Genomic DNA, 16,283 nt, shown 5'->3' on the forward strand with positions numbered 1-16,283 from the left:
GCTCCACCACATCTAATAACTACGGCCTTAGATGTCAGCGCCAGGAGCATAAAATACAATATAAATACAACAGCTCTGCCATCGTATAAAATGAATAATTGCAAACAGTGTGAAAGTAATGGTCATTTCTACGTTCAGAGCAACCTAGGCTTCACTCTAGGGCGTGGCTCCACCAGATCGAATAGTTAGGTCCTTAGAAGTTAACGCCAGAAGCATAAAATACAATAAAGATGCAACAGTTTTTCCATCGTATAACAGGAATAATTGCAAACAGTGTAAAGGTAATGGTGTGTTCTACGTTCAGGGCAACCTATGCTTGACACAACGGCGTTGTTCCACCAGATCGCATAGTTAGGGCGTAGGAAGTGATCGCCAGACGCATTAGATACAATATAAATACAACAGACTTTCCATCCTATAAGAGGAATAATTGCAGCCCGTGTGAAAGTGATGGTCATTTCTACGTTCCAGGCAAACTAGGCTTCACTCTAGGGCGTTGTTCCACCAGATCGAATAGCTAGGGCCTAAGAAGTCACCGCCAGAAGCATAAAATACAATATAAATATAACAGTTTTTCCATCGCATAAAACGAATAATAGCAACCAGTGTGAAAGTTATGGTCATTTCTACGTTCCAGGCAACGTAGGCTTCACACTAGGGCGTCGTTCCACCAGATCGAATAGTTAGGGCCTAAGAAGTCAACGCCAGAAGCATAAAATACGATATAAATACAACAGCTTTTCCATCGTATAAAACGAATAATTGCAACCACTGTGAAAATTATGGTCATTTCTACGTTCAGAGCAACCTAGGCTTCACTCTAGGGCGTTGCTCCACCAGATCGAATAGTTAGGTCCTTAGAAGCTAACGCCAGAGGCATAAAATACAATAAAGATGCAACAGCTTTTCCATCGTATAACAGGAATAATTGCAAACAGTGTAAAGGTAATGGTGTGTTCTACGTTCCGGGCAACCTATGCTTGACACAACGGCGTTGTTCCACCAGATCGAATAGTTAGGGCCTTAGGAGTAAACGCCAGAAGCATAAAATACAATATAAACACAACAGCTTTTACCTCGTATATAATGTGTATTTGCAAGCAGTGTGAAAGCAATGGTCATTTCCACGTTCCGGGCAACCTAGGCTTCACTCTAGGGCGTAGCTCCACCACATGGAATAGCTCCGGCCTTAGAAGTCAACGCCTGAAGCATGAAATGCAATAAAAATACAACAGTTTTTTCATCCTATAACAGGAATAATAGGAACACGCGTGATAGTGATGGCCATTTCTACGTTCCGTGCATCCTAGGCTTCACTCTAGGGCGTTGCCCCACCAGATCGAATAATTAGGGCCTAAGAAGTCAACGCCAGAAGAATAAAATACAATATAAGTACAAAAGCTTTCCCATCGTATAAAATGAATAATTGCAAACATTGTGAAAGTAATGGTCATTTCTACGTTTCGGGCAACCTAGGCGTCACTCTAGGGCGTTGCTCCACCAGACCGAATAGTTAGGGCCTTAGAAGTCAACGCCCGAAGCATAAAATACAAAATAAATACAACAGTTTTTCCATCATATAAAACGAATAATTGCAACCAGGATGAAAGTTATGGTCATTTCTACTTTCCGGGCAACCTAGGCTTCACTCTAGGGCGTTGCTCCACCAGATCGAATAGTTAGGGCCTTAGAAGTCAACGCCAGAAGCATAAAATACAAAATAAATAAAACAGTTTTTCCATCGTATAAAACGAATAATTGCTACCAGTGTGAACGTTATGGTCATTTCTACATTCCGGGCAACCTAGACTTCACTCTAGTGCGTTGCTCCACCAGATCGAATAGTTAGGTCCTTAGAAGTCAACGCCAGATGCATAAAATACGATATGAATACAACAGCTTTTCAATCGTATAAGACGAATAATTGCAACCAGTGAGAATGTAATGGTCATTTCTACGTTCTGGGCAGCCTAGGCTTCACTCTAGGGCGTTGCTCCACGAGTTCGAATAATTAGGGCCTTAGAAATCAACGCCAGAAGCATAAAATACAATAAAGATGCAACAGTTTTTCCACCGCAAAACAGGAATAATTGCAACCAGTGTGAAGGTAATGGTCATTTCTACGTTCCGGGCAACCTAGGCTTCACCCTAGGGCGTAGCTCCACCACATGGAATAGCTCCGGCCTTAGAAGTCAACGCCTGAAGCATAAAATGCAATAAAAATACAACAGTTTTTTCATCGTATAACAGGAATAATTGCAACAAGCGTGAAGGTAATCGTTATTTCTACATTCCGAACAACCTAGGCTTCACTCTAGGGCGTTGCACCACTAGATCAAATAGTTAGGGCCTTAGAAGTCGACGCCAGAGGCAGAAAAAACAATATAAATACAGCATTTTTTCCATCGTATAGCAGGGATAATTGCTGCCTACGTGGAAGTAGTGGTCATTTCAACGTTCCGGGCAACCTATGGTTCATTCTAGGGCGATGCTCCACCATATCGAATAGTTAGGGCCTTAGAAAACAACGACAGAAGCATAAAATACAGTAAAAATACAACAGTTTTTCTATCGTATAACAGGAATAATTGCAAACAGTGTGAAGGTAATGGTCATTTCTACGTTCCGGGCAACCTAGGCTTCCCCAAGGGCGTTGTTCCACCAGATCGAATAGTTAGGACCTTAGAAGTCGACGCCAGAAGCATAAAATACAATAAACATGCAACAGTCTTTCCACCGTTTAAAAGGAATAATTGCAACCAGTGTGAAACTAATGGTCATTTCTACGTTCCCGGCAACATAGACTTCACTCTTGGACGTTGCCGCACCAGATCGTATAGCTAGGACCTTAGCAGTCAACGACAGAAGCATAAAATACAATTAAAATACAACAGCTTTTCCATCGTATAAAACGAATAATTGCAACCAGTGTGAAAGTTATGGTCATTTCTACGTTCCGGGCAACCTAGGCTTCACTCTAGGGCGTTGTTCCACCAGATTGAACAGCTAGGGCCTAAGAAGTCAACGCCAGAAGAATAAAATACAATATAAGTACAACAGTTTTTCCACCGTATAACAGGGATAATTGCAACCAATGTGAAAGTAATTGTCATTTCAACGTACCGGGCAACCTAGGCTTCACTCTAGGGCGTTACTCCACCACATCGAATAGATATGGCCATAGAAGTCAACGCCAGAATCATAAAATACAATATAAATACAACAGCTTTTCCACTGTATAAAATGAATATTTGCAAACAGTGTGAAAGTAATGGTCATTTTTACATTCCGGGCAACCTAGGCTTTACTCTGGGGCGTTGCACCACCCCGTCGAATAGCTACGACCTTAGAAGACAACGCCTGAAGCATAAAATACAATAAAAATACAACAGTTTTTCCATCGTATAACAGGAATAATTGCAACCAGTGTGAAAGATATGGTCATTTCCACGTTCCGGGCAACCTAGGCTTCACTCTAGGGCGTTGCTCCACCACGTCGAATAGCTGCGACCTTAGAAGTCAACGCCAGAAGCATAAAATACAATATAAGTACAACAGTTTTTCCATTGTATAGCAGGAATAACTCCAACCAATGTGAAAGTAACGGTCATTTCTACGTTCCGGGCAACCTAGGCTTCACTCTAGGGCGTTGCTCCACCACATCAAATAGATACGGCCTTAGAAGTCATCTCCAGAAGCATAAAATACAATATAATTAAAACAGTTTTTCCATCGTATAAAATGAATAATTGCAAACAATGTGAAAGTAACGGTCATTCCTACGTTCCTGGCAACCTAGGCTTCACTCTAGGGCGTTGCACCACCAGATCGCATAGTTAGGGCCTAAGGAGTCGAAGCCAGAAGAATGAAATACAATATAAATACAACAGCTTTTCCACCATTTAAATGAATATTTGCAAACAGTGTGAATGTAATGGTCATTTCTACGTTCCGGGCAACCTAGGCTTCACTCTAGGGCATTGCTCCACCAGATCGAATAGATAGGGCCTAAGAAGTCAACGCCAGAAGCATAGAATACAATATAAATACAACAGCTTTTCCACCATATAAAATGAATATTTGCAAACAGTGTGAAAGTAATGGTCATTTCTACGTTCCGGGCAACGTATGCTTCACACTAGGGCGTTGCTCCTCCAGATCGAATAGCTAGCGCATTAGAAGTCAACGCCAGACGCATAAGATACAATAAAGATACAACAGTTTTTCCACCGTATAACAGGAATAATTGCAACCAGTGTGAATGTCATGGTCATTTCTACGTTCAGGGCAACATTGGCTTCACTCTAGGGCGTTGCTCCACCAGATCGAATAGTTAGGGCCTTGGAAGTCAACGCCCGAAGCATAAAATACAAAATAAATAGAACAGTCTTTCCATCGTATAAAACGAATAATTGCTACCAGTGTGAAAGTTATGGTCATTGCTACGTTCCGCGCACCCTAGCCTTCACCCATGGGCGTTGTTCCACCAGATGGAATAGTTAGGGCCTAAGAAGTCAACGCCAGAAGCATAAAATGCGATATAAATACAACAGCTTTTCCATCGTATAAGACGAATAATTGCAACCAGTGTGAATGTAATGGTCACTTCTACGTTCCAGGTTACCTAGGCTTCAACCTAGGGCGTTGTTCCACCAGATGGAATAGTTAGAGACTAAGAAGTCAACGCCAGAAGCATAGAACACTATATAAATACAACAGTTTTTCCATCATATAAAACGAATAATTGCTACCAGTGCGAACGTTATGGTCATTTCTACGTTCCGCGCAACCTAGGCTTCACTCTAGGGCGTTTCTCCACCAGATCGAATAGTTAGGTCCTTAGAAGTCAACGCCAGAAGCATAAAATACGATATAAATACAACAGCTTTTCCATCGTATAAAACGGATAATTGCAACCAGTGTGGAAGTTATGGTCATTTCTACGTCCCGGGCAACATAGGCTTCACTCTAGGGCGTTGCTCGACCAGTTAGAATAGCTAGGGCCTTAGAAGTCAACGCCCGAAGCATAAAATACGATATAAATACAACAGCTTTTCCATCGTATAAGACGAATAATTGCAACCAGTGAGAATGTAATGGTCATTTCTACGTTCTGGGCAGCCTAGGCTTCACTCTAGGGCGTTGCTCCACCAGATCGAATAATTAGGGCCTTAGAAATCAACGCGAGAAGCATAAAATACAATAAAGATGCAACAGTTTTTCCATCGTAAAACAGGAATAATTGCAACCAGTGTGAAGGTAATGGTCTTTTCTACGTTCCGGGCAACCTAGGCTTCACTCTATGGCGTTCTTCCACCACATCGAAAAGCAACGGCCTCAGAAGTCAACGCCAGAGGCATAAAATACAATATAAATATAACAGTTTTTCCATCGTATAAAACGAATAGTAGCAACCAGTGTGAAAGTTATGGTCATTTCTACGTTCCGGGCAACCTAGGCTTCACTCTAGGGCGTTGCTCCACCAGATCAAACAGTTAGGGCCTTAGAAGTCAACGCCCGAAGCATAAAACACAAAATAAATAGAACGGTGTTTCCATTGTATAAAACGAATAATTCCTACCAGTGTAAAAGTTATGGTCATTTCTACGTTCCGGGCAACCTAGGCTTCACCCTAGGGCGTTGCTCCACCAGATCGAATAGTTAGGTCCTTAGAAGTTAACGCCAGAAGCATAAAATACAATAAAGATGCAACAGTTTTTCCATCGTATAACAGGAATAATTGCAAACAGTGTAAAGGTAATGGTGTGTTCTACGTTCCGGGCAACCTATGCTTGACACAACGGCGTTGTTCCACCAGATCGAATAGTTAGGGCCTTAGGAGTAAACGCCAGAAGCATAAAATACAATATAAATACAACAGCTTTTACCTCGTATATAATGTGTATTTGCAAACAGTGTGAAAGCAATGGTCATTTCCACGTTCCGGGCAACCTAGGCTTCACTCTAGGGCGTAGCTCCACCACATGGAATAGCTCCGGCCTTAGAAGTCAACGCCTGAAGCGTGAAATGCAATAAAAATACAACAGTTTTTTCATCCTATAACAGGAATAATTGCAACACGCGTGATAGTGATGGCCATTTCTACGTTCCGTGCATCCTAGGCTTCACTCTAGGGCGTTGCCCCACCAGATCGAATAGTTAGGGCCTTAGAAGTCAACTCCAGAAGAATAAAATACAATATAAATAGAAGAGTTTTTCCAGCGTATAAAATGAATAATTGCAAACAGTGTGAATGTAATGGCCAACTCTACGTTCCGGGCATCCTAGGCTTCACTCTAGGGCGTAGCTCCACCACATCGAATAGCTACGGCCTTAGGAGTCAACGCCTGAACCATAAAATACAATAAAAGTAACACAGTTCTTCCATCGTATAACAGGAATAATTGCATCAACTGTGAAGGTAATGGTCATTTCTACGTTCCGGGCAACCTAGGCTTCACTCTAGGGTGTTGCTCCACAAGATAAAATAGTTAGGGCCTAAGAGGTCAACGCCAGAAGCATAAAATACAATATAAATACAACAGCTTTTCCATCGTATATAATGTATATTTGCGAATAGTGTGAAAGTAATGGTCATTTCTACGTTCCGGGCAACCTATGCTTCACACTAGGGCGTTGCTCCTCCAGATCGAATAGCTAGCGCATTAGAAGTCAACGCCAGACGCATAAGGTACAATAAAAAAACAACTGTTTTTCCACCGTATAACAGGAATAATTGCAACCAGTGCAAATGTGATGGTCATTTCTACGTTCAGGGCAACCTTGGCTTCACTCTAGGGCGTTGCTCCACCAGATCGAATAGTTAGGGCCTTGGAAATCAACGCCCGAAGCCTAAAATAAAATAAAAATACTTAATGTTTCAATCGTATAACAGGGATAATTGCAACCAATGTGAAAGTAATTGTCATTTCAACGTACCGGGCAACCTAGGCTTCACTCTAGGGCGTTACTCCACCACATCGAATAGATATGGCCTAAGAAGTCAACGCCAGAAGCATAAAATACAATATAAATACAACAGCTTTTCCACCATATAAAATGAATATTTGCAAACAGTGTGAAAGTAATGGTCATTTCTACGTTCCGGGCAACGTATGCTTCACACTAGGGCGTTGCTCCTCCAGATCGAATAGCTAGCGCATTAGAAGTCAACGAAAGACGCATAAGATACAATAAAAATACAACAGTTTTTCCACCGTATAACAGGAATAATTGCAACCAGTGTGAATGTCATGGTCATTTCTACGTTCAGGGCAACATTGGCTTCACTCTAGGGCGTTGCTCCACCAGATCGAATAGTTAGGGCCTTGGAAGTCAACGCCCGAAGCATAAAATACAAAATAAATAGAACAGTTTTTCCATCGTATAAAACGAATAATTGCTACCAGTGTGAAAGTTATGGTCATTGCTGCGTTCCGCGCACCCTAAGCTTCACCCAAGGGCGTTGTTCCACCAGATGGAATAGTTAGGGCCTAAGAAGTCAACGCCAGAAGCATAAAATACGATATAAATACAACAGCTTTTCCATCGTATAAGACGAATAATTGCAACCAGTGAGAATGTAATGGTCATTTCTACGTTCTGGGCAGCCTAGGCTTCACTCTAGGGCGTTGCTCCACCAGATCGAATAATTAGGGCCTTAGAAATCAACGCCAGAAGCATAAAATACAATAAAGATGCAACAGTTTTTCCATCGTAAAACAGGAATAATTGCAACCAGTGTGAAGGTAATGGTCTTTTCTACGTTCCGGGCAACCTAGGCTTCACTCTAGGGCGGTGCACCACCAGATCAAATAGTTAGGGCCTAAGAAGTCAACGCCAGAAGCATAAAATGCAACATAAATACAACAGATTTTCCATCGTATATAATGTATATTTGCAAACAGTGTGAAAGTAATGGTCATTTCTACGTACCGGGCAACCTAGGCACCACTCTCGGGCGTTGCTCCACCAAATCGAATAGCTAGGGCCTTAGAAGTCAACGCCAGAAGCATACAATACAATATAAGTACAAAAGTTTTTCCATCGTATAAAACGGATAATTGCAAACAGTGTGAAAGGTATGGACATTTCTACGTTCCGAGCTACCTAGGCTTCACTCTATGGCGTTCTTCCACCACATCGAAAAGCAACGGCCACAGAAGTCAACGCCAGAGGCATAAAATACAATATAAATACAACACCTTTTCCATCGTATAACAGGAATAATTGCAACCAGTGTTAAGGTTATGGTCATTTCTACGTTCCGGGCAACATAGGCTTCATTCTAGGGCGTTGCTCCACTAGATCGAATAGTTAGGGGCTTAGAAGTCAACGCCAGAAGCATAAAATACGATATAGATACAACAGTTTTTCCATCGTATAAAACGAATAATTGCAACCAGTGTGAAAGTAATGGCCATTTCTACGTTCCGGGCACACTAGGCTTCGCACTAGGGCGTTGTTCCACCAGATCGAATTGCTAGGGCCTTAGAAGTCAACGCCCAAAGCATAAAATTCAATAAAAGTACAACAGTTTTTCCTTCATATAGCATGAATAATTGCAATCAGTGTGAAAGTAAAGATCATTTCGGCGTTTCGGGCATCCTAGATTTAACTGTGAGGTACTGCTCCACCAGATCGAATACGTAGGGCCTTAGAAGTCAAATGCAGAAGCATAAAGTACTATAAAAATCCAACAGGTTGTCCTTCGTATAACAGGAATAATTGCAGCCCGTGCGAAAGTGATGGTCATTTCTACGTTCCGGGCAACCCAGGCTTCACTCTAGGGCGTTGTTCCACCAGATCGTATAGTTAGGGCCTAAGAAGTCAACGCCAGAAGCATAAAATACAGTAAAAATGGAACAGTTTTTCCATCATATAGAATGAATAATTGTAATCAGTGTGAAAGTAATGATCATTTCGACGTTTCGGTCATCCTAGATTTAACTGTGAGGCACTGCTCCACCAGATCGAATACGTAGGGCCTTAGAAGTCAACGCCAGAAGCATAAAGTACAATAAAAATGCAACAGTTTGTCCATCGTATAACAGGAATAATTGCAACCAGAGTGAAAGTAATGGTCCTTTCTAGGTTTCGGGCAACCTAGGCTTCACTCTGGGGCGTTGCTCCACCAGATCCAATAGCTAGGGCCTTTGAAGCCAACGCCAGAAGCATAAAATAAAATAAAAATTCACAATGTTTCAATCGTATAACAGGAATAATTGCAACAAGTGTGACGGTAATGGTCATTTCTACGTTCCGGGCAACCTAGGCTTCACCCTAGGTCGGTGCGCCACCACATCGAATAGCTATGGCCTTAGAAGTCAACGCCAGAAACATAAAATACAACATAAGTAAAACAGTTTTTCCATCGTATAAAACGAGCGATAGCAACCAGTGTGAAAGTTATGGTCATTTCTACGTTCCGGGCAACCTAGGCTTCACTCTAGGGCGTTGCGCCACCAGATCGAATAGCTAGGGCCTTAGAAGTCAACGCCCGAAGCACAAAATACAAAATAACTAAAACAGTTTTTCCATCGTATAAAACGAATAATTGCAACCAGTATGAAAGTCAACGTCATTTCTACTTTCTGGGCAACATAGGCTTCACCCTTGGGCGTTGCACCAACAGATTGAATAGTTAGGGCCTTAGAAGTCAACGCCCGAAGCATAAAATACAAAATAAATAGAACAGTTTTTCCATCGTATAAAACGAATAATTGCTACCGGTGTGAAAGTTATGGTCATTTCTCCGTTCCGGGCAACCTAGGCTTCACTCTAGGGCGTTGCTCCACCAGATCGAATAGTTAGGGCCTTTGAAGTCAACGCCAGAAGCATAAAATACAAAATAAATAAAACTTTTTTTCCATCGTTTAAACCGAATAATTGCTACCAGTGTGAACGTTATGGTAATTTCTACATTCCGCGCAACCTAGGCTTCACACTAGTGCGTTGCTCCACCAGATCGAATAGTTAGGTCCTTAGACGTCAACGCCAGAAGCATAAAATACAAAATAAATAGAACTGTTTTTCCATCGTTTAAACCGAATAATTGCTACCAGTGTGAACGTTATGGTAATTTCTACATTCCGCGCAACCTAGGCTTCACACTAGTGCGTTGCTCCACCAGATCGAATAGTTAGGTCCTTAGAAGTCAACGCCAGAAGCATAAAATATGATATAAATACAACAGTGTTTCCATCGTACAAAACGAATAATTGCAACCCCTGTGGAAGTTATGGTCATTTCTACGTTCCGGGCAACCTAGGCTTCACTCTAGGGCGTTGCTCGACCAGATCGAATAGCTAGGGCCTTAGAAGTCAACGCCTGAAGTATAAAATACAATAAAAATACAACAGTCTTTCCATCCTATAACAGGAATAATTGCAACCCGTGTGAAAGTGATGGTCATTTCTACGTTCCAGGTTACCTAGGCTTCACACTAGGGCGTTGTTCCACCATATGGAATAGTTAGGGACTAAGAAGTCAACGCCAGAATCATAGAACACTATATAAATACAACAGTTTTTCCATCATATAAAACGCATAATTGCAACCAGGATGAAAGTTATGGTCATTTCTACTTTCCGGGCAACCTAGGCTTCACTCCAGGGCGTTGCTCCACCACATCGAATAGTTAGGGCCTTAGAAGTCAACGCCAGAAGCATAAAATACAAAATAAATAAAACAGTTTTTCCATCGTATAAAACGAATAATTGTTACCAGTGTGAAAGTTATGGCCATTTCTACGTTCCGCGCAACCTAGGCTTCACTCTAGGGCGCTGCTCCACCAGATCGAATAGTTAGGGCCTTAGAAGTCAACGCCACAAGCATAAAATACGATACAAATACAACAGCTTTTCCATCGTATAAAACGAATAATTGCAACCAGTGTGGAAGTTATGGTCATTTCTACGTTCCGGGCAACCTAGGTTTCACTCTAGGGCGTTGCTCGACCAGTTAGAATAGCTAGGGCCTTAGAAGTCAACGCCCGAAGCATAAAATACAATAAAGATGCAAAAGTTTTTCCATCGCATAGCAGGAATATCTGCAAACAGTGTGAAAGTAATGGTCATTTCCATGTTCCGGGCAACCTAGTCTTCACTCTAGGGCGTTGTTCCACCAGATCGAATAATTAGGGCCTAAGAAGTCAACGCCAGAAGAATAAAATACAATATAAGTACAAAAGCTTTCCCATCGTATAAAATGAATAATTGCAAACATTGTGAAAGTAATGGTCATTTCTACGTTTCGGGCAACCTAGGCGTCACTCTAGGGCGTTGCTCCACCAGACCGAATAGTTAGGGCCTTAGAAGTCAACGCCCGAAGCATAAAATACAAAATAAATACAACAGTTTTTCCATCATATAAAACGAATAATTGCAACCAGGATGAAAGTTATGGTCATTTCTACTTTCCGGGCAACCTAGGCTTCACTCTAGGGCGTTGCTCCACCAGATCGAATAGTTAGGGCCTTAGAAGTCAACGCCAGAAGCATAAAATACAAGATAAATAAAACAGTTTTTCCATCGTATAAAACGAATAATTGCTACCAGTGTGAACGTTATGGTCATTTCTACATTCCGCGCAACCTAGGCTTCACTCTAGGGCGTTGCCCCACCAGATCGAATAGTTAGGGCCTTAGAAGTCAACTCCAGAAGAATAAAATACAATATAAATAGAAGAGCTTTCCAGCGTATAAAATGAATAATTGCAAACAGTGTGAAAGTAATGGCCAACTCTACGTTCCGGGCATCCTAGGCTTCACTCTAGGGCGTAGCTCCACCACATCGAATAGCTACGGCCTTAGGAGTCAACGCCTGAACCATAAAATACAATAAAAATATCACAGTTTTTCCATCGTATAACAGGAATAATTGCATCAACTGTGAAGGTAATGGTCATTTCTACGTTCCGGGCAACCTAGGCTTCACTCTAGGGTGTTGCTCCACAAGATAAAATAGTTAGGGCCTAAGAGGTCAACGCCAGAAGCATAAAATACATTATAAATACAACAGCTTTTCCATCGTATATAATGTATATTTGCGAATAGTGTGAAAGTAATGGTCACTTCTACGTTCCGGGCAACCTATGCTTCACACTAGGGCGTTGCTCCTCCAGATCGAATAGCTAGCGCATTAGAAGTCAACGCCAGACGCATAAGGTACAATAAAAAAACAACTGTTTTTCCACCGTATAACAGGAATAATTGCACCAGTGCGAATGTGATGGTCATTTCTACGTTCAGGGCAACCTTGGCTTCACTCTAGGGCGTTGCTCCACCAGATCGAATAGTTAGGGCCTTGGAAATCAACGCCCGAAGCCTAAAATAAAATAAAAATACTCAATGTTTCAATCGTATAACAGGGATAATTGCAACCAATGTGAAAGTAATTGTCATTTCAACGTACCGGGCAACCTAGGCTTCACTCTAGGGCGTTACTCCACCACATCGAATAGATATGGCCATAGAAGTCAACGCCAGAATCATAAAATACAATATAAATACAACAGCTTTTCCACCGTATAAAATGAATATTTGCAAACAGTGTGAAAGTAATGGTCATTTTTACATTCCGGGCAACCTAGGCTTTACTCTGGGGCGTTGCACCACCCCGTCGAATAGCTACGACCTTAGAAGACAACGCCTGAAGCATAAAATACAATAAAAATACAACAGTTTTTCCATCGTATAACAGGAATAATTGCAACCAGTGTGAAAGATATGGTCATTTCTACGTTCCGGGCAACCTAGGCTTCACTCTAGGGCGTTGCTCCACCACGTCGAATAGCTGCGACCTTAGAAGGCAACGCGTGAAGCATGAAATACAATAAAAATACAACAGTTTCTCTTGCGTATAACAGGAATAATTGCAACCAGTCTGAAAGACATTGTCATTTCTACGTTCCGGGCAACCTAGGCTTCACTCTAGGGCGTTGTTCCACCAGATTGAATAGCTAGGGCCTAAGAAGTCAACGCCAGAAGATTAAAATACAATATAAGTACAACAGCTTTTCCATCGTATAAAATGAATAATTGCAAACATTGTGAAACTAATGGTCATTTCTACGTTCCAGGCAACCTAGGCGTCACACTAGGTCGTTGCTCCACCACATCTAATAACTACGGCCTTAGATGTCAGCGCCAGGAGCATAAAATACAATATAAATACAACAGCTCCGCCATCGTATAAAATGAATAATTGCAAACAGTGTGAAAGTAATGGTCATTTCTACGTTCAGAGCAACCTAGGCTTCACCCTAGGGCGTTGCTCCACCAGATCGAATAGTTAGGTCCTTAGAAGTTAACGCCAGAAGCATAAAATACAATAAAGATGCAACAGTTTTTCCATCGTATAACAGGAATAATTGCAAACAGTGTAAAGATAATGGTGTGTTGTACGTTCCGGGCAACCTATGCTTGACACAACGGCGTTGTTCCACCAGATCGAATAGTTAGGGCCTTAGGAGTAAACGCCAGAAGCATAAAATACAATATAAATACAACAGCTTTTACCTCGTATATAATGTGTATTTTCCAACAGTGTGAAAGCAATGGTCATTTCCACGTTCCGGGCAACCTAGGCTTCACTCTAGGGCGTAGCTCCACCACATGGAATAGCTCCGGCCTTAGAAGTCAACGCCTGAAGCATGAAATGCAATAAAAATACAACAGTTTTTTCATCCTATAACAGGAATAATTGCAACACGCGTGATAGTGATGGCCATTTCTACGTTCCGTGCATGCTAGGCTTCACTCTAGGGCGTTGCCCCACCAGATCGAATAGTTAGGGCCTTAGAAGTCAACTCCAGAAGAATAAAATACAATATAAATAGAAGAGTTTTTCCAGCGTATAAAATGAATAATTGCAAACAGTGTGAAAGTAATGGCCAACTCTACGTTCCGGGCATCCTAGGCTTCACTCTAGGGCGTAGCTCCACCACATCGAATAGCTACGGCCTTAGGAGTTAACGCCTGAACCATAAAATACAATAAAAGTATCACAGTTCTTCCTTCGTATAACAGGAATAATTGCATCAACTGTGAAGGTAATGGTCATTTCTACGTTCCGGGCAACCTAGGCTTCACTCTAGGGTGTTTCTCCACAAGATAAAATAGTTAGGGCCTAAGAGGTCAACGCCAGAAGCATAAAATACAATATAAATACAACAGCTTTTCCATCGTATATAATGTATATTTGCGAATAGTGTGAAAGTAATGGTCATTTCTACGTTCCGGGCAACCTATGCTTCACACTAGGGCGTTGCTCCTCCAGATCGAATAGCTAGCGCATTAGAAGTCAACGCCAGACGCATAAGATACAATAAAAATACAACAGTTTTTCCACCGTATAACAGGAATAATTGCAACCAGTGTGAATGTCATGGTCATTTCTACGTTCAGGGCAACATTAGCTTCACTCTAGGGCGTTGCTCCACCAGATCGAATAGTTAGGGCCTTGGAGGTCAACGCCCGAAGCATAAAATACAAAATAAATAGAACAGTTTTTCCATCGTATAAAACGAATAATTGCTACCAGTGTGAAAGTTATGGTCATTGCTACGTTCCGCGCACCCAAGGCTTCACCCAAGGGCGTTGTTCCACCAGATGGAATAGTTAGGGCCTAAGAAGTCAACGCCAGAAGCATAAGGTACAATAGAAATGCGACAGTTTTTCCATCGTATAGCATGAATAATTGCAATCAGTGTGAAAGTAATGATCATTTCGACGTTTCGGTCATCCTAGGTTTAACTGTGAGGCACTGCTCCACCATTTCGAATACGTAGGGCGTTAGAAGTCAACGCCAGAAGCATAAAGTACAATAGAAATGCAACAGTTTTGCCATCGTATAGCATGAATAATTGCAACCAGTGTGACAGTAATGATCATTTCAACGTTTCGGGCATCCTAGACTTAACTGTGAGGCATTGCTCAACCAGATCGAATACAAAGGGCCTTAGCAGTCAACGCCAGAAGCATAAAGTACAGAAAAATCCAACAGTTTGTCCATCGTATAACAGGAATATTGCAACCAGTGTGAAAGTAATGGGCATTTCGACGTTCCGTGCAGCCTAGGCTTCACTCTAGGGCATTGCACCACCAGGTCGAATAGGTAGGGCCTTAGAAAGCAACTCCAGACGCATAAAATACAATAAAAATACAACAGTCTTTCCATCGTATAAAAAGAATAATTGTAACCAGTGTGAAAGTAACGGTCATTCCTACGTTTCGGGCAGCATACGCTTCACTCTTGAACGTTGCCCCGCGAGGTCGAATAGCTAGGACCTTAGAAGTCAACGCCAGAATCATAAAATACTATAAAAATGCAACACCTTTTCCATCGTATAAAACGAATAATTGCAATCAGTATGAAAGTTATGGTCATTTCTACTTTCCGGGCAACCCAGGCTTCACCCTAGGGCGTTGTCCCACCAGATGGAATAGTTAGGACCTAAGAAGTCAACGCCAGAAGCATAAAATACGATATAAATACAACAGCTTTTCCATCGTATAAAACAAATAATTGCAACCAGTTTGATAGTGATGGTGATTTCTACGTACCGGGCAACCTAGGCTTCACTCTAGGGCGTTGCTCCACCAGATCGAATGGTTAGGGCCTTAGAAGTCAACGCCCGAAGCATAAAATACAAAATAAATAAAACAGTTATTCCATCGTATAAAACGAATAATTGCAACCAGTGTGAAAGATATGAACATTTCTACGATCCGGGCTACCTAGGCTTCCCTCTATGGCGTTCTTCCACCACATCGAATAGCAACGGCCTCAGAAGTCAACGCCAGAAGCATAAAATACGATATAAGTACAACAGCTTTTCCATCGTATAAAACAAACAATTGCAACCAGTGTGAAAGTTATGGTCATTTCTACGTTCCGGGCAACCTAGGCTTCACTCTACGGCGATGCTCCACCAGATCAAACAGATAGGGCATTAGAAGTCAACGCCCGAAGCATAAATTACAAAATAAATAGAACGGTTTTTCCATTGTATAAAACGAATAATTGCTGCCAGTGTAAAAGTTATGGTCATTTCTACGTTCCGGGCAACCTAGGCTTCACCCTAGGGCGTTGTACTACCAGATCGAATAGTTAGAGCCTATGAAGTGAACGCCAGAAGCATAAAATATAATATAAATACAACAGTTTTTCGATCGTATAAAACGAATAATTGCAACCAGTATGAAACTTATGGTCATTTCTACGTACCGGGCAACCTAGGCTTCACTCTAGGGCATTGCTCTACCAGATCGAATAGTTAGG

Source organism: Calliopsis andreniformis, unplaced genomic scaffold, assembly GCF_051401765.1.
Source record: "Calliopsis andreniformis isolate RMS-2024a unplaced genomic scaffold, iyCalAndr_principal scaffold0002, whole genome shotgun sequence".
Classification (NCBI taxonomy): Eukaryota; Metazoa; Arthropoda; class Insecta; order Hymenoptera; family Andrenidae; genus Calliopsis; species Calliopsis andreniformis.